Source organism: Syngnathus floridae, chromosome 4 (assembly GCF_059516105.1).
Source record: "Syngnathus floridae isolate MCC-2025c chromosome 4, RoL_Sflo_1.0, whole genome shotgun sequence".
Classification (NCBI taxonomy): Eukaryota; Metazoa; Chordata; class Actinopteri; order Syngnathiformes; family Syngnathidae; genus Syngnathus; species Syngnathus floridae.
Window position 1 is genome coordinate 7,087,834 of NC_142416.1, and position 22,613 is coordinate 7,110,446.

Sequence of the window (22,613 nt, forward strand, 5' to 3'; positions counted from 1 at the left end):
AATTGAACCAGCTGAGTGCTGACCCTGAGATACCAACACAATTTTTAAGACGTCCTACTAAAATATCGAAGTCTACAGTGTCAAAGGCAGCACTAAGATCGAGTAGTAACAATACAGACAACGTATTTGAATCCATAGCTATGAGGAGATCATTAGTCACTTTAGCAAGTGCTGTCTCTGTGGAGTTCTTAAAGGCTCTGGATGTTGTGGGGCTGTTATTGCTGACACGCCTCTACAACGTTGCGTGGACATCGGGGACAGTGCCTCTGGATTGGCAGACTGGGGTGGTGGTTCCCCTCTTTAAGAAGGGGGACCGGAGGGTGTGTTCCAATTACAGGGGAATCACACTCCTCAGCCTCCCTGGTAAGGTCTATTCAGGGGTGCTGGAGAGGAGGGTCCGTCGGGAGGTCGAACCTCGGATTCAGGAGGAGCAGTGTGGCTTTCGTCCTGGCCGTGGAACAGTGGACCAGCTCTACACCCTCGGCAGGATCCTCGAGGGTGCATGGGAGTTCGCCCAACCAGTCCACATGTGTTTTGTGGACTTGGAGAAGGCGTTCGACCGTGTCCCTCGGGAGGTTCTGTGGAGGGTGCTTCGGGAGTACAGGGTGCCGAGCCAACTGATAAGGGCGGTTCGGTCCCTGTATCACCGATGCCAGAGTTTGGTCCGCATTTCCGGCAGTAAGTCGGATTCGTTCCCAGTGAGGGTTGGACTCCGCCAAGGCTGCCCTTTGTCACCGATTCTGTTCATAATTTTTATGGACAGAATTTCTAGGCGCAGCCGAGGCGTTGAGGGGGTCCGGTTTGGGGACCTCAGCATCGCGTCTCTGCTTTTTGCAGATGACGTGGTGCTGTTGGCTTCTTCAGGCCGTGATCTCCAGCTCTCGCTGGAACGATTCGCAGCCGAGTGTGAAGCGGTCGGGATGAGGGTCAGCACCTCCAAATCCGAGTCCATGGTCCTCGATCGGAAAAGGGTGGAATGCCCTCTCCGGATCGGGGATGAGATCCTGCCCCAAGTGGAGGAGTTCGAGTATCTTGGAGTCTTGTTCACGAGTGAGGGGAGGATGGAGCGTGAGATCGACAGGCGGATCGGTGCAGCGTCGGCAGTAATGCGGACCCTGTACCGGTCCGTTGTGGTGAAGAGAGAGCTGAGCCAAAAGGCAAAGCTCTCAATTTACCGGTCGATTTACGCTCCTACCCTCACCTATGGTCACGAGCTATGGGTCGTGACCGAAAGAACGAGATCTCGGATACAAGCGGCCGAAATGAGTTTTCTCCGCAGGATGTCCGGGCTCTCCCTTAGAGATAGGGTGAGAAGCTCGGTCATCCGGGAGAGACTCGGAGTAGAGTCGCTACTCCTCCACGTTGAGAGGAGCCAGATGAGGTGGCTCGGGCATCTTATCAGGATGCCTCCTGGACGCCTCCCTGGGGAGGTGTTCCGGGCATGTCCCACCGGTAGGAGACCCCGGGGACGACCCAGGACGCGCTGGAGAGACTATGTCTCTCAGCTGGCCTGGGAACGCCTTGGGATCCCCCGGGATGAGCTGGATGAAGTGGCTGGGGAGAGGGAAGTCTGGGAGTCCCTCCTAAAGCTGCTGCCCCCGCGACCCGACCCCGGATAAGCAAAAGAAGATGGATGGATGGATGGATGTCTCTGTGGAATGATTAGCTCTAAAGCCAGACTGAAAAAAGTTATATCGATTATTAGCGACCATGTAATCAATAAGCTGCTGCGCTACTACTTTTTCAAGAAGTTTTGCTATGAATGGGAGGTTTGAAACTGGCCTATAATTACTGAGACAGTCCGGGTCAAGATTTGCTCGCTTAAGTAGCGGTTTAATTATAGCGGTTTTAAAGGCTGTTGGCACTATCCCAGAGGAAACAGACAGATTGATTATATTTAAGACGGACGGTCCTAAAATTGGAAATAATTCTTTAAGTAGTTTGGCTGGAAGCGGGTCGAGTAAACATGTTGTTTGTTTAGCCGCACTAACCAATTTTGTAAGCATTTCAAGGGACACGCTTTTAAAATTTGAGAGGGTTATTGCATGATCCCCAGCGCTAGTAACCGGCTGAGCGATTGGAATGGTATTCTTGATCTCGTCCCTAATGGACTCAATCTTTTGAGCAAAAAATTTCATAAACTCGTCAGCTGAGTGGAAGGAGCTATCGGGGGTCGGCTGGCGCAGAGTTAGCTTTGCCACTGTATCAAATAGGTATTTAGGATTGTTTTTATTGAGATTAATGACTTGCGAAAAATAACGAGTTTTTCCTAAGATAAGCGCATCTTTATGTTTCAGGAGGCTGTCCTTCCATGCCTGATGGAAAACCTCAAGTTTGGTTAAACGCCATCTGCGCTCATGCTTTCTACATAATTGTTTAAGCGTACGTGTTTCATCTGAACCACGGAGTTGGCCATCTACGGCGAGTTTTCAGACGTAGCGGTGCCACAGAGTCGATGGCTTTTAATAATGTCGCATTGAATTCATTTGTAAGATTATCAATAGTCCCGCTGTATGCGGGAAACATGGCGGTTGCCGGCGACAGTAACTCAGATAGCGCAATTGCAGTCATGGAGTTAAAATTACGGCTGCTATAATTCTGATTGCTCTCTTGTCTTTGACAAGGAACTAAAATTTCAAATTTTATTAAGAATTGATCAGACAGAACAGTAGTGTATGGCAGTACTACTATATTTGAGGTTGCTAGTCCCCGGGATAATACCAGATCTAAGGTATTTCCATTCTTATGCGTTGCTGCCTGTACGGCTTGCGTAAAACCAAACGTATCGATTAAAGTCTGAAATGCCGAAGTCAGTGGTTCTGACGGTGAATTCATGTGGATGTTGAAATCACCCATGATAACTATATTATCTGCATTTGTCACTAGATCAACCACAAATTCTGAAAATTCATCCAGGAAGCCAGAGTAAGCCCCGGGTGGACGGTAAATAACAGCAAGATAGAATGACGGTAAAGCAGTGGATCGCACAATGAGAACTTCAAATGTTTTAAATACGTGAATTGAGCGAGGCCTAAATCTAAACTCAGAATTTGAGATGAGGGCGACACCCCCACCCTTTTTTCGAGGATGTGCCACATGCGAGCTCACAAAATTTGGAGGCGAGGCCTCGTTAAGTGGCAGCAGTTCATTAGGTTTTAACCAGGTCTCGCAAAGACCAAAAACGTTTAGATTATGTTCCGTGATAAGGTCATTAACGAGAACTGCTTTCGTATGAAGCAATCTAATATTCATAAAACCGAGTTTAAGTGTAATCGGTCGATCAGGGTGCGTATCTATCGAAGGATTTTTAGACGGGATGCGAGTAAAATTGTGTTCTCTAGGCCTAACATCACCTCTCAAAAGTTTATTAGCGCGGTGAGATGAAACGACCGTGGGGATTTGATGATAAATATTTGTTACACATGTGAAGTTGTCTAAAACAGGCACCGTTTCATTAGCAAGACCGGTCGGGACGGAGTGATTTGGATAACAGGTGATTGGCAATGGCTTTTGCCGTGAGGCGCAGATAGCACGCTCCCTAAATTGCGGAACCCCCCCCCAAAAAAATAACAATAATGATATATATTAATATATATATATATATATATATATATATATATATGTATATATATATATATATATATATATATATATATATATATATATATATATATATATATATATATATATATATATATAGTTCCATGTGTGATCGTTTGGACTTCCGAAATTACGTCACCCATACATATAAATATATATATACCCCTCCGTGAGTCGTCACCTTATCGTGGTGGAGGGGTTTGCGTCCCCCTATGATCCTAGGAGCCATGTTGTCAGAGTCTTCATGCCCCTGGTAGGGTCACCCATGGCAAATGGGTCCTAGGTGAGGGGCCAGACAAAGCACGGCTCACAGAAGCCCCTCATGATGAGTAAAATAAATGGACTTTGTTTTCCCTCGCCAGGACGCGGGTCACATGGGCCCCCGTCTGGAGCCAGGCCTGGAGGCGGGGCTCGAATGCGAGCGTCTGGTGGCCGTGCCTTCGCCCATGGGGCCCGGCCGGGCACAGCCCGAAAAGGAAACGTGGGTCCCCCTTCCCATGGGCTCACCACCTGTGGGAGGGGCCAAAGGGGTCGGGTGCAGTGTGAGCTGGGCGGCGGCCAAAGGCAGGGACCTTTACAGTCCGATCCCCGACTGCAGAAGCTGGCTCTTGGGACATGGAATGTCACTTCTCTGGCTGGAAAGGAGCCTGAGCTGGTGTGCAAGGCAGAAAAATTCCGACTGAATATAGTCGGACTGGCCTCCACGCACAGCTTGGGTTTCGGTACAAGCCCTCTCTTACAGAAACCCAAACTGAGAGGGGCTGGACTCTCTTCCACTCTGGAGTTGCCCACGGTGAGAGGCGTCGAGCAGGTGTGGGTATACTTATTGCCCCCCGGCTGGGCGCCTGCACATTGGGGTTTACCCCGGTGAACGAGAGGGTAACCTCCCTCCGCCTTCGGGTGGGGGGACGGGTCCTGACTGTTGTTTATGTCTATGCACCAAACGGCAGCTCAGAGTACCCACCCTTCTTGGAGTCCCTGGAGGAAGTGCTGGAGAACGCTCCTTCTGGGGACTCCATCGTTCTACTGGGTGACTTCAATGCTCACGTGGGCAATGACAGTGAGACCTTGAAGGGCGTGATTGGGAGGAACGTCCCCCCCGATCTGAACCCGAGCGGTGTTCTATTATTGGACTTCTGTCATCGGATTTGCGGCCGCATGTTTTGGACAATCAGGTGAAGAGATGAGCGGAGCTGTCAACTGATCACCACCTGGTGGTGGGTTGGCTCCGATGGTGGGGGAAGATGCCGGTCTGACCTGGCAGACCCAAACGCTCTGTGAGGGTCTGCTGGGAACGTCTGGCAGAATCTCCTGTCAGGAAGAGCTTCAACTCCCACCTCCGGCAGAGCTTTTCCCACGTCCCGGGGGAGGCGGGGGACATTGAGTCTGAGTGGACCATGTTCCGCGCCTCCATTGTTGAGGCGGCCGACCGAAGCTGTGGCCGTAAGGTCGTTGGTGCCTGTCGTGGCGGCAATCCCCGAACCAGCTGGTGGACACCGGCGGTAAGGGATGCCGTCAAGCTGAAGAAAGAGTCCTATCGGGCCGTTTTGGCCTGCGGGACTCAGGAGGCAGCTGACAGGTACCGGATGGCCAAGCGGAACGCGGTTTCGGCGGTTGCTGAGGCAAAAACCCGGGCGTGGGAGAAGTTTGGTGAGGCCATGGAGAATGACTTCCGGACGGCTTCGAGGAAATTCTGGTCCACTATCCAGCGTCTCAGGAGGGGGAAGCAGTGCAACGTCAACACTGTTTACAGTGGGGATGGCGTGCTGCTGATCTCGACTCGGGACGTCGTGAGTCGGTGGGGAGAATACTTCGAAGACCTCTCAAATTCCACCTACACACCTTCCCTTGAGGAAGCAGGGCCTGGAGACTCCAATCTCTGTGGTCGAAGTCACTGAGGTAGTTAAAAAAACTCCTCGGTGGCAAGGCCCCGGGGGTGGATGAGATCCGCCCGGAGTTCTTAAAGGCTCTGGATGTTGTGGGGCTGTCATGGCTGACACGCCTCTACAACATTGCGTGGACATCGGGGACAGTGCCTCTGGATTGGCAGACTGGGGTTGTGGTTCCCCCCTTTAAGAAGGGGGGCCGGAGGGTGTGTTCCAGTTACAGGGGAATCACACTCCTCAGCCTCCCCGGTAAGGTCTATTCAGGGGTGCTGGAGAGGAGCGCCCGTCGGGAGGTCGAACCTCGGATTCAGGAGGAGCAGTGTGGCTTTCGTCCTGGCCGTGGAACAGTGGACCAGCTCTACACCCTCGGCAGGATCCTCGAGGGTGCATGGGAGTTCGCCCAACCAGTCCACATGTGTTTTGTGGACTTGGAGACGGCGTTCGACCGTGTCCCTCAGGAGGTTCTGTGGAGGGTGCTTCAGGAGTACGGGGTGCCGAGCCAACTGATAAGGGCGGTTCGGTCCCTGTACCACCGATGCCAGAGTCTGGTCCGCATTTCCGGCAGTAAATCGGATTAGTTCCCAGTGAGGGTTGGATTCCGCCAAGGCTGCCCTTTGTCACGATTCTGTTCATAATTTTTATGGACAGAATTTCTAGGCGCAGCCGAGGCGTTGAGGGGGTCCGGTTTGGGGACCTCAGCATCGCGTCTCTGCTTTTTGCAGATGACGTGGTGCTGTTGGCTTCTTCAGGCCGTGATCTGCAGCTCTCGCTGGAACGGTTCACAGCCGAGTGTGAAGCGGTCGGGATGAGGGTCAGCACCTCCAAATCCGAGTCCATGTTCCTTGATCGGAAAAGGGTGGAATGCCCTCTCCGGATCGGGGATGAGATCCTGCCCCAAGTGGAGGAGTTCAAGTACCTTGGAGTCTTGTTCACGAGTGAGGAGAGGATGGAGCGCGAGATCGACAGGCGGATCGGTGCAGTGTCGGCAGTAATGCGGACCCTGTACCGGTCCGTTGTGGTGAGGAGAGAGCTGAGCCAAAAGGCAAAGCTCTCAATTCACCCGTCGATTTACGCTCTTACCCTCACCTATGGTCACGAGCTATGGGTCGTGACCGAAAGAACGAGATCCCGGATACAAGCGGCCGAAATGAGTTTTCTCCGCAGGATGTCCGGGGTCTCCCTTAGAGATAGGGTGAGAAGCTCGGTCATCCGGGAGAGACTCGGAGTAGAGTCGCTACTCCTCCACGTTGAGAGGAGCCAGATGAGGTGGCTCGGGCATCTTATCAGGATGCCTCCTGGACGCCTCCCTGGGGAGGTGTTCCGGGCATGTCCCACCGGTAGGATACCCCGGGGACGACCCAGGATGCGCTGGAGAGAGTATGTCTCTCAGCTGGCCTGGGAACGCCTTGGGATCCCCCGGGATCAGCTGGATGAAGTGGCTGGGGAGAGGGAAGTCTGGGAGTCCCTCCTAAAGCTGCTGCCCCCGCGACCCGACCCCGGATAAGCGGAAGAAGATGGATGGATGGATGGATGGATGGATGGATGGATGGATGGATGGATATAGATATACTATATATATATATATACTATGAAAAAAAATATATATATATAGTATATATATATATATATATATATATATATATAGAGAGAGAGAGAGAGAGAGAGAGAGAGAGAGAGAGAGAGAGAGAGAGAGAGAGAGAGAGAGAGAGACAGAGAGAGAATTATTTTTTCTTTAGTGGGTAGATCTTTGTGACTTGGTCATTTCAAAAGTAGCTCGCGAGCTGAAAATGTTTGGGCACCCCTGGCGTAGACTGATTGATTGATGTTTGATGTTTGCAGCCCCCCCGCCCTGCCGTGGCCAGCCAGAAGGCCAACCCAAGCTGACCACACCAAGCATGACCAGAAGCCACTCCACAGGGGCGGACCCCAGAGCACAATCCCTACGGCCCCGCGTCAACCAGCCCCACGTGGGTGCAGCGGGCCCACACATACTAATGTTAACAAGAGAAACAGGTGACACGGAAACACAGGCAGGGCGGGCCAAGAGTGAAGACGCGGGACAGAGAAGTGACCGGGTACCATGACAACCAACAGACAACAAAACACGGAATGGGACACACACGGGACCAGCAGAGCGTGGCGAAAACGCTCACCTGCGGGGTGATCAGCGCGACCGAAGAACGGAGACATGACAACTATAAGTTCTGATAACATGGGTTGAATTACCCTTTCAGGCAGTGTTTCCATCATAAAATGTTGCCCAGTTAACTGCCAATCCATGGGCAGACACACAGAATTAAACTAATCCAGAACAGCTTGCTCAAAGATTTGCCCACCAAAGGCTCAACTATTTGTATACGAACAATTAAAAAGTCAATTTTACATATGTCTCCTTTAAAAGGTACAGAAAATCGACCGAAGAGCGGAGACGTGACACAGCCATGATGAACTTTAAAAAGAACTAACAATTAAGATATATCTATAATTTACATTGAATGACAAACTTGGACAATTGTGGCACTTATGTATTCAATTAGATATTTACTAAAAACATTTATTTGAGTCACGCAGTATTATAAGCAGCTACATCATATAAATACTGTGTATTCTTTATGAAGCAATGATTTTAAATGTATTTGTGCCTTGTCAAATCTGAGCTGCACTTATGTTTTGTGTTCACCTTTTCTGTGTTTGCAGGTCGTATAGTGAAGAAATGTCATTATTGTGTATTTTTACACAGTGCAATACAACGCAAGGTTGTATAGTAAGTGCTGGAATGAATTACATGTCTCCTCATTTCAATATGGAAAGATGAATAAAGGTTGACAATTCATATTTAAAGGCACCAGTGTACATTACTTTCTTTAGATTTAACAGACACACTTGGTGTATTTGCCCAAAGTATCTAGACTGGATCAGTATCACTGATACCAGCATGAATTTGACTCAGTATTGCTACTTTATTGATAGGTTCGTGCTTGTGTCTATCATTCCCAAGGCAACGGTTGTTCAATACGCTAATGAAAAATCTACTTTATCATAATTGAACATTACTTTTGAAAACTGCCACACAAATATCCAGGAGGCCGCATTTGCAGGTTTAAATTGGTAAGTATAGAGTCGGAACAACACACAATTTAAGATAGCTGAAACAAGGAAGGAATATATTGGAACCTCCAAAGACTGAGCACTGCATGCCAAAGTCTGTCTCTCAAAAGATTAAGAAATGTGTTTGTGCGGGTGTGCATGCATGTTGTTTTGTTGTATTTGTCCGTGTTAGCAAGAGATAGTGAAAGAAAAATGTTGAAGCAAGTCATGTGTGAAACAAACAAAGACAGCCACCCATGCTGCTAAAACTCTGGAGTTGATCCTGGAATATAAAACAAAAGATTAAACATAAACACGTATGGAGTGGACCACAGGTAAGTGAAAAGAGGACAGCGGGTGGGATTAAAAAAAAATCTTCAAATCTCCCAGTGCCACCAGGACTTCCTGAATTTTGCCAAAATACCATAACAATGTTACATAAATGTATTGAAGAGAAATGTCCCACAGGCACAGAGAGCCCATATTCAAGGCTTTTTCTCAGTGTCAACATTTGTCATGTATTCACTCAGTGATCCTGTTCTCCAGTCAACCTTAACGTTTGTCATGCATTCACTCACTGCTCCTATTCTCCAGTCAACCTTAAAGGAGACATATCATAGAAAATCCACTTTTTTAGCTTTTAAATACATTTCATTGTGCACTTGGAGTCTCCAGGATTGTAAAAAAGTCTAATTTATCCCTCCAAAGGTTGCAGAGATAGTTTTATAATCTGTTTGGGGGATATTTTTTACGCTGTTCATTTTTATCCATGTACTATTACTATTATTTTTATCTATTACGTCACAGTCTTTGGGGCGGCACTGTCATGCTGTCATGTGTCGTCCGGATCACTTCCTGTTTTATTGTGTAATTTTCCTCTCGTTCCAGTCGGTGTGTCCTTCCCCTGTGCGTCCGGTCACGTGAACCCCTGATTCCAAGTGTGTGCACCTGCGTCAATGACCAACTGTCTTCACCTGTGTTCCCCTCCTGTGTCTATATAACCCGCGTCTTTCCCCGTGTCCAGTGCCAGTGCGTCTTGCCTTGTGAAAGAACACTAGTGATCACGAAATCCTCGAGTACCGCCTAGAAGCCTTGTTTGATCACCCATGGTAACTTGGTTACATCGCTATCTTGTTATAGTATTTCCCTCGGTTCGAGGCGCTTTGATTTCCCCTTTTTTCTCCCTCGGTTCGAGGCGCCTTAGTTTCCCCTTTTTTTTCCCTCATATTGAGGCGCTTTTTGTTACTACTACCAGTGGAGAAAATAAACACATCTTTGGACATTGGAACTCTGCATTTGAGTCCTCTCCCTGCTCCGCGCCTGACAGGCACTACCAAACAAGGTAATGTGTGGCCAAATGGTTTCACAAATGCACCATCTTTATTACTCTGAGAGACTTTTGTAGTCCAGACAACTCAAGGATGCTGAAGTAGAGAGATCAAAATGTTCCGTGGTTGGATGCATTAATCCACACAACTCAGCATCAGAACCTCAAAGAAGAGCCTGGTTAAATTGAATTTTTCCAGGACGAAATTCCCACATCTGTGGGCAAAGTCCTGCTAGTCTGTGCAAAGCACTTTAAGGAGGAGTGTTTCAGAAATCTTGTCAGCATAGAGACGGATTCATCGAAAGACTTTGTTTCACTGATGGTTCAGTTCCTTTAATCTTTGGAAACGACAGACATGGTAAAGTGGTAAACTTGAAATGACACCAAAATAATAAACTGTATTTCACTTTCATATTTTTGCGTATCTATGATACCCTCGATGCGGTTCAACTCTCTTCCAGGTTAACTGGCTCGCCCAATACAGATGTGGCCGTTAGGGCAAAGCCAGCTTTACTGTCATATTATTGCGTGTCTATGATGCCCTTGTTACGGTTCAAACTCTTTTCTAGGTTAACTGGCTCCCCGAATACAGATGTGGCCGTTAGGGCAAAGCCAGTTCAATAATCTTGTGTTTCCTGACTGCAGATTCATTAGAAGCAACATGGAAATTGTCATTTCCGAATGGCTGCAAGAAACAGTAAGAAAAATAAAATACATAACAGTAGAAAGCGAGATGTGAACTTGTGACACAAAGTAATAAAGAATCACCCATTAGCCACACACTGTGAACCTAAAGTATTATAGTATTTATTTTCAAAACCTATTTACCCAGCGAGAGTTCGAGTTGATCTGGTGCCTAGTGTATACACACCCATGTTAACTGATTCTTCGGAAGCAACTTGACATAGTCGCGTTGCCAGGCTTCACGACATCCTCGCAGTAGGGCATTTTGATATTTATCGGCTTTACTTAATAATACTAAGAGTGTGGAGAGGACAGTATTTCACAAACTGTATGTCATGCGACGTATACAGGGGGAGCGGGTGGGATACACAATAGTTCACCGCTGAAAAGGTACACTTGCACAGCCCCACCCAGCCAAGGATAGTTTAATGTTCTGTTAAGTTTGAAATGAGAGCACAATATTAAAATTAAAATGGCCTTAAAGGCATGTGAACACACATGCGCACACACGTAGTTCGAATGTTCAAGTTTGTTTGCACCACTATGTCAGCGATGATGTCAATGCATGGGTTTTGTGTTACTAGTGTAAGGACCATTAAAGTGTGATAAATAATTGGAGACAAACTACAATAAAGTCCATAAAGGTGAATTTTACTTGTGTAAATTACCAACACAAACATGACACACTTTAGCTAGAGAGCAGGTTAACTGCAAGCATTCTTCACTTCTATTGTTGAAAAACCAACTGAACTGCAAGTGCAAGCAGGATAGGCGAGGAAAAACTAAAGAAACCTAGGACAAAAGAAAGACTTGCGTGCGGAAGCTGTCTGTCTTGACCAGTTGATCGTGATAGAGAACTCCGAATGGAATACAGTTTAACAGATCATGTTAAGATGTTTATTTATATAGCACTTTCACAACAGCTTTGGTGAAGAGCCAGTATGTAACTGAATAGAAAGATAAAAAAAAGGTCAAATGCACAAATGGTAACAGAAATTCTCTTTCTCCTTTGGTTCACCCACACATTCCGAATGGTACCACTATCTGTGGGGCACAAAAGGAAAATATACATCTCATCAAACATTAAACTTTAACTTAAATTAAGTTTAAGTTAAATTAAACATTAACTTTGTGTGTCTTGGCATGTGAAGAAATTGACCCAGAGATGTCCCAGATTTTTGTACATGTTGTGCAAAACATGTATTTCAGTTTAAATGTAGCGCGCCTACGTCCGTAAACTTGTGCACAGCCTTGTTGGCTCTAGAAAAATGACATAGCATACTGGTGGCATACAGTGACGGCCCATTCGGAATGGTGAGGTGGAAATGGAGAAAGGAAGGACCGGATCCAATGACTAAAAAGAGTTAAATTTTATCATGAAAATGGGGGGGGGGGGGGGGGTGATGGGTGCTACAGGAGGTGATGACAGGCCAATAAAGAAAAAATATAAACGCTTGACATGTATTAACAATGGCTGGTTAAAACAGAAGAAATGCGTTACCTGTGCCCAGCGAAAATTATTCTTAAATATGAAGCTAAAACCACATTAGATGGTCACGCCAAATCTAAAAAACATCAAAATCAAACCCAGCCAAGAGCAACAAGCAGCAGAGGCACAGGCTAGCACAAGCAAACCACCCACCACATTAAGCAATCAGGTAAGCTGTTTACACTTTAGATTTGATTGGTCTTAAAGACTGTGAAAAATTACAAAATATGATTTTATTTTTTACATACTTTATTTTATTTTTATTCCACATAAGCAGACGGAGGCAGCTTGGTGGGGCACTGGTGAGCCCGTCCGCCTCACAATTAGTAAGGTGCGGGTTCTATTCCACCTCCGGCCCTCCTGTGTAGAGTTTGCATGTTCTCCCCATGCCCGCGTGCATTTTCTCCGATCACACCGGTTTCCTCCCACATCCCAAAAACATGCTTGGTCGGCTGATTGAGCACTCCAAATTGTCTCTAGGTCTGCGTGCGAGTGTCAATGGTTGTTCGTTTCTGTGTGTCCTGCGATTGGCTGGCAACTGGTTCAGGGTGACCCCTGCCTACTGCCCGATGACTGCTGGGATAGGCTCCATCACGCCCACGACCCCCGTGGGGACAAGCGGAATAGAAAATAGATGGATAAGCCAACGGAACCTAATTATTTATTCCCCCTTTTCCCCCAATACTGGCCGCCAGTGCCCACAACAAAAAAACGTTGAAAATAAACCAAAATAAAGACCTGCTATTAAATTAAACAATCAACTAAACAAATAACTAGTAAGTGTCATTTTTACTAATTAGAGCTATACAATTACAGCGTAGAAGGCTGATTTTTATCTTGGGTTAGATGTGTGAAGGCCGCCATTTCTTACAAACAAAAATGTCAATTTAATGGTCAAAATTTACTGGATTTTTGTCAGAAACAGGTGGCAACCCTACCCCACACACACTTGGGGTTTATTCAGACCAGAAAAGTCCTTTAGTCCGCTTGTGTGGTCCAGACCAAAAGCGAACTTAATTTGTTTCATGTAGTGCGGTTCCTATTCAGACTACGTTTTGCAAGTGAAGTATACACATCCACGCTTGTGACGATCTGTGCTCCCATTGGACAGCAATGACCAGGGCGGCACCAGAGCACGGACCTGGAAATAGAGGAAAACATGCGAGTCCTACGCACTGCGTTCCTGCTATGCATATTTGTGCTGTTGGTTTGGATCTTTGCTGTTTGTATTCACACTTGAAGCGAACTGCACCAGAGTTAATTTGAAAGTGTTTGAAAAAGTGGGTCTCGGTCTGTTTCTTTAACCCACACCGGGATTCGTTTGCGTGTATTCACACCTGCACAAAATGTCTAGACCAGCGTTTCAATCAAACCCTGGTCCGTTTGAAGCGGACCAAACAATCAGGTCTGAATACAGCCTTAGTTTGAATGATCAAGTTTGTTTGCACCACTGCGTCAGGTATTCAAAAACGGGAACAAGGGCACATCACTGTACAAGATGCAGGGGTTAGTCAATGAAGTTAACAAACTTATTACTACCAAATTTTCCGGACTATAAGGCGCACCGGACGATAAGGCGCACCTTCAATGAATGGCCCATTTTAAAACGTTGTCCTTATATAAGGCGCACCAGACTATAAAGCGCACCATTAATGCATCATGTCAGATTTTTAATCCAAATCAAATCATTCTCATTTTATCTTTTTTATTTCAACTTTCAACGCAACAAATTACTTTATAATCACAAAATAATGGTCCACAGTCTTTTTGATTCATGATTCATAGTCTTCAGCAGGCCACTTATGATTGATTTCATGACACAATGCTTCGGGCCAGTTTAAATTTTGGAATTTTGTCCATATATAAGGCGCACCGGACTATAAGGCGCACTGTCGGCTTTTGAGAAAATTTTAGGTTTTTAGGTGCGCCTTATAGTCCGGAAAATACGGTAGGTGTCTGTCTAGTTGGGGTAAGTTGGGGATGGGGCTCCATGTATTGTTCACACCTGTGCACTAATAGTCTATAAAAGGCTACAAAAATCATTCAACATCGCAGTCAGTTTAGGCGAGACAGACATACAGAGACAAACGAACAAACAGCTACATAGATACACGGATACACGGACAAATGAATTTTTAGATTTACGGATACACGGACACGGACAGAGATGGATGGGAAGGTAGTACATGAATTGGAAAACGTTCTCATTCATAAAACACTGTCAGCTGACTCAAGGAAGGTGCAACAGGCAACCATTAAAAGAAAAGCTCAAAATTGCATCATGAAGGGTAAGCATTTCACTTTTTTTTTACTGAATTTACTTGTGCTATTCAAGTTTATTATACGCATTCAAAAAGAGTAAATCATCTAAATTGTCATTCAACTATACCTTCTGTCTTTACCATACAGATGGGCTGCTGCATTATATATGCAGACGCCACAAGATTGTCAAAACACATGCTGAGGCCAGCTCTGTTTTTAATGACTTGCATGTAAGCGCTCATGGGGGTCACTGTGGTGTTGGAAAGACCCATGGTGCCATCATTTAGCGCTTTTATTGACCTGGAGAGCAGAAATATATTCGCAAATGGGTAAGTTATTGCATTTCTCTAAATAATTAGTCAGTCAACTAAAGAACGACCTCCAGCTCTAGATTTCGGAATGTTCTGAATGCCAGAATCTGCTAAGGATAAGAAATCATACATTCCCGTAAGTGCGTTGCAATAAAATTTATCACAAAAATATGCTTTTATGGAAACACTATATTAGTGTCACCAATAGCACACTGTTGTTGTAGGTCACAGAGCTGTTTGAGTTGGTGGGAATGGACCTCATAGGAAAGCTGAAGCCCACCAAAACTGGCGACCATTACGTTTGTGTAATGGTGGACTTTTTTACTAAGTGGACTGAGGCTTATCCACTTAAGACCAAAAATGCTATTCAGATGCGTAAGTGTGTGCTTGATTCCTTTTATAAGTTTGCCGCATCCAAAAGGATTTAAACAGATCAAGGCAGAGAATTTGTAAATGAGGTATGCCAATGTATCCATACGGTTGGCTTTCAACATGTGCTTATTATATATGGACTCTGACACCTTTTTCTGCAGGTCATTTACAGCCTCTGTAAACAACTGGGAATACAGAGAAGCTTCCGCTCTCCCTACCACCCACAGACAAATGGACTGGTAGAAAAAATAAATTGCACCATAATAAGGTATTTCACTAATGCACATGTCTGGCATGTGTTTCACAAGAGGTAGGAGGTATTACTGCAGCATGTTCTTACAGGGCTCTCAGTAAACGTGTGGCGGACAAGCCCGACACATGGGACGTTCACCTTCGAGAAGCTGACTTTGCCCTCTGGACAAAAAAAAACAGCTGACGACCCAGTATTCTCCATTTTATTTACTTTTTGGTAGAGAGGCTCTTTACCCTTCCCAGGTCCCTGATGACTTTCTTGTGAGTGCATTCAACTAGTGCTAAGAATGTGAATATTAATCTTTCTCTTAATAAAATCTTGTCTGTAATTTCTCATTTTATTCAGGTTGATCATGAAATAGTTGATGCGATTGCAGGGGGACTAAGTCGTGCCGCAGAATGTAAGGGAGGAGCAGCAAAAGGGGTGGAAAGATGGAGAGTGCAATGCTGGAAGGAAAATCTGCAACCCTGGTGTAAAAGAAGGGGAAGACTGCTCTCAATGTAAATATTGACCAGCTCATCCCCTTCAATGAACCAGGGCCCAGAATTCCTCACAAATGGCCAAGGCACTCTCAATCTCCCTCTGCTGTTCCTAGATCTTTACATCTTTGTATTCTTCTAATTACCAGTACCAACTATTTAAAATAAATAATTTAGTGCATTTCACAATGGAAGAAAATTGAGCAGATTTAAGTTATCGTAGGTGTGGCCCTCTGACACAACTCGGGTTTTTCATGTGGCCCCTTGTAAAAATTAATTGCCCACCCCTGCTGTAGATGGTAAATGCCTTCTTGGCTACCACAGTCAAAGGCCACAAATCTCGAATCAAAGGTCATTTGATGGACTCATACGAAATGACTTCCATCTGGCAGGGGAGGTCCAAGGGTCTTAGGAAGGTAAGGGTGGGTTCAATACACTAACTATATTGGTTAAATACTTGTAGTTCGACCGGCCACTATATGACGTCCTGGTCGAAGCAACGTGCGAAAGCAAACACTGGAAACTTGTAGTAAGTTGTCATATACCGTATATTCCGGACTATAAGGCGCACCTAAAAACCTCAATTTTTTTCAAAAGCCGACATTGCGCCTTATAGTCAGGTGCGCCTTATATATGGAGCAAATTCTGGCCTGCGGGCCAAATGCGGCCCGCGTCTAAATTTAAACTGACCCGAAGCATTGTGTCATAAAATCAATCATAAGTGGCCAAATTCATTCTGTGTGGCCCAAGAGGAGATTACAGCCGTTCGTCCGCACATAACCAAGACATTAATCAAAGACGCTGGTAAAATATGAATCATATAAGTTATTTAATATGCAGAATGTATAGTACTTGATGCAATATTTTATTTTGCAGCTGATTTGTCAAACATATGTAGAGTGCATGGGGAGGAAAGTTTAAAGGAAACAGTCAACTGAGTAAGCCCCGACAACACCCGGATGAGCTTTACTGTTTGAGATGTATAACTCCCTTTTGTGCCCCCACAGATCGTGCTCCTGGTGACATATGTGGTACCATTTGAAATGTGTGGGCGAACCAATGGAGGAAGAGGATTTCTGTTGCCCTTTGTGCATTTGACTTGTTTTTTATTTTTCTATTCAAAGTTACGTATTGCCTTCCTCACCAAAGCTGCCGTGATAGTGCTATTTAGATAAAGATTTATACCTGATCTGTTGAATTCTATTCCATTCGGATTTCTCTATAATGATCATTTGGTCAAGGCAGACAGCTTCCTCATGCGAGTCTTTGTTCTGTTCAAGGTCTCTCTATTAGAGAGTGTCTTGAAATGGAGTAGGGCAATCAAATGCGGCTTGGACCAAAAAGGGGTTTATTGGAGGGAAAGGGGTAGTGGGGAACAGACGGGTGTGGAGAAAGCCACAGGTGACTGCTGCTGACAGGACGGGAAGGGCAGGAGGGATGAGCTGTTTCCGGGTCATGCGGATGCGTGACATAGAGGTGTTTTTTCCTCTCCTATGTTGCTTTTGCTTGCAGAGGTTCAATTGGTTTTTCAACAATGTTGAAGGATGTTTGCGGTTAACCTGCTCTCTAGCTGAAGTGCGTTATGTTTGTGTTGGTAATTTACACAAGTAGAATTCACCTTTATGGACTTTATAGTTGTTTTTCTCCAATTATTTGTCACATTTTAAAGGTCCTTACACTAGTATCACAAAAACCATGGATTGACATCATCTCTGACATAGTGGTGCAAACAGACTTGAACTTTCGATCTAAGTGTGTTCGTGCGTGCTCACGTGAACTGTATTCCATCCGCTCCCCCTGCACGCATCGCGTGACAGACACCCATTTGTGAAATTCTGTCCTCTCCACACTCTTATTAATACGCAAAGCTGATAAATATAACATTGTAACAACGTTGTTTTAGTGCTAACACCCATTACTTATGTATCTGCAAAGTTGATCATGTCATAAATGCATAATGCCCTACTGCGAGGATGTCAAGTTGCTTCCGATTGAGTCAGTTAACATGGGTGTGTATACACTAAGCACCAGATAAACTCGTACCCTCACTAAATCCAATGAAATCTTCATCCTCTGTGTCACTTTTAAACAACTCTACTAACTCCAGAAGCAGAAGATGCAGCGCTTCCTCTTCTACGTGGCTTACATCTGACCCATCGTCATTTGCAGTTCAAATTATTCCACAGGCCTAGAGCACCCTCATGTAGTTTTTGAAAATAACATGTGAAATGATATAACAATGTGTTAATAATTTCCACACATAAGTCACTCCTGAGTATTGGTCGCACCCCTGGCCAAACTATGAAAAAAACTAGTTGTACTATGTTCATCTTGTTTTCAATTGTCAATTATTTTACTGGTTCTTTTATCACAAACAAATTATTTAGGTTTCATTACCTGAAATTTTTCGTCTATCACTTCCACCTTCATGAAGGCAGAAGTGATAGCCGAAACATGTCAGGTAATGAAACCTAAATTAACAAGCTCAGTGGCCTAGTGGTATAGTGTCTGCCCTGAGACTGGAAGGTTGTGGGTTCAAACCCCGGCCGGGTCATACCAAAGACTATAAAAATGGGACCCATTGCCTCCCTGCTTGACACTCAGCATTAAGTGTTGGAATTGGGGGGGTTAGATCACCAAATGATTCCCGAGCGTGGCACCGCTGCTGCTCACTGCTCCCCTCTCCCCCAGGGGATGGATCAAAATCACACGGGGATGGGTTAAATGCAGAGGACAAATTTAACCACACCCAGATGTGTGTGTGACGATCATTGGGACTTTAACTTTAACTAAATAATTAGTTTGTGATAAAAGAACCAGTAAAAAAAAAAAAAAATGAAAAAAAACTCCCCAGTGACCGTGTCACATTTCCCTCCGCCCAGCAAAGCGGTGCTACAACAACGGTCTACAGCCTTTTACGAGTGTATAAGTGATCAAGTTATCACAAAAATCACGAAAACTCCATAGATAAGTCGCACCGGACGACAAGCCGCAGGGTTCGAAACTTGAGCAAAAAGTAGCGGCTTATAGTCAAGAAATGACGGTACTCAATTCCTGAAAATGGTCGTTGATTGCTTTTATAATCGATTAGTTGTTGAGTAATCATTTAATTTTGACAGCTCAAATACATTATACAAGCGAGTTGCCTTTGTACCAAATACTAATGATTTAATATACGTAACTGTAATTAGGACAAAAAAATAAACATTTATTTTTTTTGCATTCACACATGGGCATGATTGATAAAAATCTCTGCAGCCTCCTATCTTTTTCCTGAACCACATCTTAATGGAGTACTTTGGATCTAACTTTTTATTCATATCTGCCACAGTCCCTTGATGTGATGCTCACCGCGAGTTGTGTATGCAGACTCAATATTAAAAAGAAAAAATCCTTTCCCTGTCACAGCAGTAAGTTGGTTGTCTGCAACATATAAGTCACAAATATTTTGAAGAAGACTCGCTCTTGACTTACTGAAGGAAGAGTTGTAAAAGCCACACAGGAAATGTAAGAAGTCTGTGCAAGCTCTGAACACTTTTGTTTGATTGCACGCTCATTTGACAGTGTGCATTCATTTGGCGCAGCACAGGGAATAAATAAATGTACTCATCACTTTATTAAGGGAAATAAAAGTGCTTTGCTAGGTGAGTGGGAGCCATCCTAGGTGATTCGGCAGTACTTTTATCTGCTACCTTTCTTCTTTATGATAAGCTGGTTCAGAGCCAGTCCTGTGTAACTCCGACATGAACATGAAGTTTCACCAAATGACAAGTAAAGGAAGCAGCAATGAAGAGTAGTTTGCTCAAACTTTTCTACTTTTCTTCTATTTTCAGACGCATGTTGGCAACTCTAAGCAGATCTGACCCTGAGAGAGAGAGAGACAGAGAGAGACAGAGACAGAGAGAGACAGAGAGAAGGACAGAGAGTGCGAGAGAGAGAGTGCGAGAGAGAAAGTGTGAGAGAGAGAGCGCGAGAGAGGGAGAGAAAACTGAAGGAGCATGATAATCCTGATCATTTCAATCAGGTGTGTTGCTGCAGGGGGATGGATGGATGGATGGATGGATGGATGGATGGATGGATGGATGGATGGATGGATGGATGGATGGATGGATGGATGGATGGATGGATGGATGGATGGGAGGAGGGAGGGAGGTAGGTGTGGGTGGGTTGGGTAGATGGATGGATTCTAGGAATTCAGTACAGTGAAGAGACTTGCTGTTCCTATCACCGATGTAAAGTAGGAATATGAGATACCAAAGAGTCTTATTTCCTGGCTTCTTTATCAATGATCACCACAGCAAGAAAGGCATGTTTCTGACTTTCACATTTGTTGTTAGTCACAATTTCGATAAATAGTGGCTCGAGGCTCAGAAACTTAGTAAAATTTAGCCTGTTATTTAAAGGAATATTGGTTTCATTAGATCACAGGGAAGAGCTTTTGAAAACATTGTAAGGATTTGAATCACCTCAATCAATCAGCAGGACTCTTAGGAGTAGGGCATTTTATAAGATGTTCTGTAGTGTATAGGTCATGATGGTGAGGTATGGAGGAAAATAGCAAGTCCAATTGCCAAAGGTCACAGAAAGCAGGTGGGTGTCTCTTAGAGTTGGATACTTATTAGAGGCACTGACCTGTAAAATACCATATCGCCTGTGAGCATACCTAGCAAAATGATGCAATTTTAGAGGATGTTCCTCTTCACCTGCAAGTGACCCCATTCAGACTGTGTGGCAGAATAGAAGTCATGAAGTGATAATACACAGCAAGATCCCTCTTTCTGTTCTCTTTCTATTTAGGTTCACACAAACATGGCCTCAGATTTGAGGGCTGAGTGGCTCTCATTAAAAAACTGCAACCAAAGCAAGCAATGTAGTTGTAAGTAAATAATTGCTACAGATTGAGCAGAGCACAATAAATAACATGTCCACAATGCAAATATTACCAGTGTTCCACCACTATATCTACGTATATAATCACTATATCGTGATTCATCATTCGTGCCCCTGCAGTATCACACATTTTGTAAGGTTTTATGTGTTTTTACAGTATCAAGACAATTGAATTGTGCAGTATAAAGAATTCAAGTTTCATTACTTTAATATTATGGCACTAACTATAGCAGAATACACTTTAAAGGTAACCCTCCTAACCCTGGTAATGGTGTTCAAATGGTTGCCTGTCTCAATACATGCCCTGAACACTGGCTGGCAACAAGCTCCGGTGTACTCCTACCGGTGTACCCCCCCCCCAATCAGCTGAGATAAACAGCAGCAACCATGACCATGAACAGGAGACCAGGATGGATGGTTGGATGATAAACAGTTGAATTGTGGCTACTGGTTACTAGCATTTCAGCATTTTGACTAGACAGAATTTCATATGCAATTCTTTTGGTGCTGACTAAACTTTGCCCATGGGGGGGGGGTGCTTAATGAAGATTTCCATCTGAAAGGCATTTGCTCTACCAAGTATATTAGATAAGGTTCCACATATTATTTTATTAGGCAATCTCCAAGATTACAAGATTTCTGAAAACCAATTCGGTTTCAAAAATGGACATGGCACTGATTTGTGGTCTTTACTAAAAGAAGTACCGTATTTGGCGGTGTACAGGTCGACTCGGTGTATAAGTCGACCCCCTAAAATTCGACGGAAATTTACGATTTTCTGATATATCCTTTGTATAAGTCGAGCTTATATACAATCTGCGAAATTTATTGACGAAATGTGTTCAAATTCCGGGAGGCCGTGCGCATGCGGCTGTTTATAAGCACCGCGGAGGAGATCGCGGCCGGCGAGCTCGCGCACGCCGCCCGGCACCAACGGGAGGCCGGAAATAGCTCCAAGCCGAGCGGATCGGCACTTTATAAGCACCGCGGAGGAGATCGCGGCGCCTCATTGGACTTCCAGCGGCCGGCGAGCTCGCGCACCCGCCCGGCACATCCGGGAGGCCGTGCGCACGAGCCAAGTGGCCGAAAATAGCCCCCGCCGAGCGGATCGGCTGTTTATAAGCACCGCGGAGGTGGTCGCGGCGCCTCATTGGACTTCCAGCGGCCGGCGAGCTCGCGCACCCGCCCGGCACATCCGGGAGGCCGTGCGCACGAGCCAAGTGGCCGAAAATAGCCCCCGCCGAGCGGATCGGCTGTTTATAAGCACCACGGAGGTGGTCGCGGCGCCTCATTGGACTTCCAGCGGCCGGCGAGCTTGCGCACCCGCCCGGCACATCCGGGAGGCCGTGCGCACGAGCCAAGTGGCCGAAAATAGCCCCCGCCGAGCGGATCGGCTGTTTATAAGCACCGCGGAGGTGGTCGCGGCGCCTCATTCGACTTCCAGCGGGCCGCGCACTCGCGCACGCCGCCCGGTTCAAATTTTCTAAGTGCAACGCACAATGAGATGCATGAGAAACGGCCTTGGTTACCATCACATTTGAAGCGATGAATACGAAGTTAAATTTTATGACTCGGTGTATAAGTCGAGGTCGATTTTTTTCCATCGATTTTGGATCGAAAAAGGTCGACCAATACACCGGCAAATACGGTAGTGGTTAAATATAAGAGGCACAACAGAACTCTATTTTTGTGCTTTTATCATTGCATCTCAAGTGGTGGATCCCATCAACCATGTCAGACTGTTCATCAAACTACAAGAGCGAGAGGTTCGTCCATACTTAATACATATTCTGCACTGATGATATACCAAATAACATACAGGTAAGATGAAGGAAGGCTGAACAAGCTTTCCTGTCGCCAGTGGTGTAAGGCATTGAGATATTATCACCGGTGCTCTTTAATCATGCTCTTAATAATGTCATTGAGACTACTTCGACAAAAGACTAAAACTGGGATAATGATGGGCAACAGGC

The 22,613-nt window shown here is 45.4% G+C and overlaps 1 protein-coding gene and 1 long non-coding RNA gene across 2 annotated transcripts in view; one reads left to right on the top strand and one right to left on the bottom strand.

The window, feature by feature from the left end:
- The window catches only part of sorcs3a (sortilin related VPS10 domain containing receptor 3a), a 296,809-nt gene that overhangs the window by 183,160 nt on the left and 91,036 nt on the right, over positions 1–22,613 (bottom strand). The window lies entirely within an intron of this gene.
- LOC148398653 (uncharacterized) lies at positions 14,899–15,527 on the top strand. Its single transcript, XR_015858246.1, has 3 exons — positions 14,899–15,021; positions 15,180–15,286; positions 15,361–15,527. It is a non-coding gene; the product is annotated as an uncharacterized LOC148398653 (long non-coding RNA).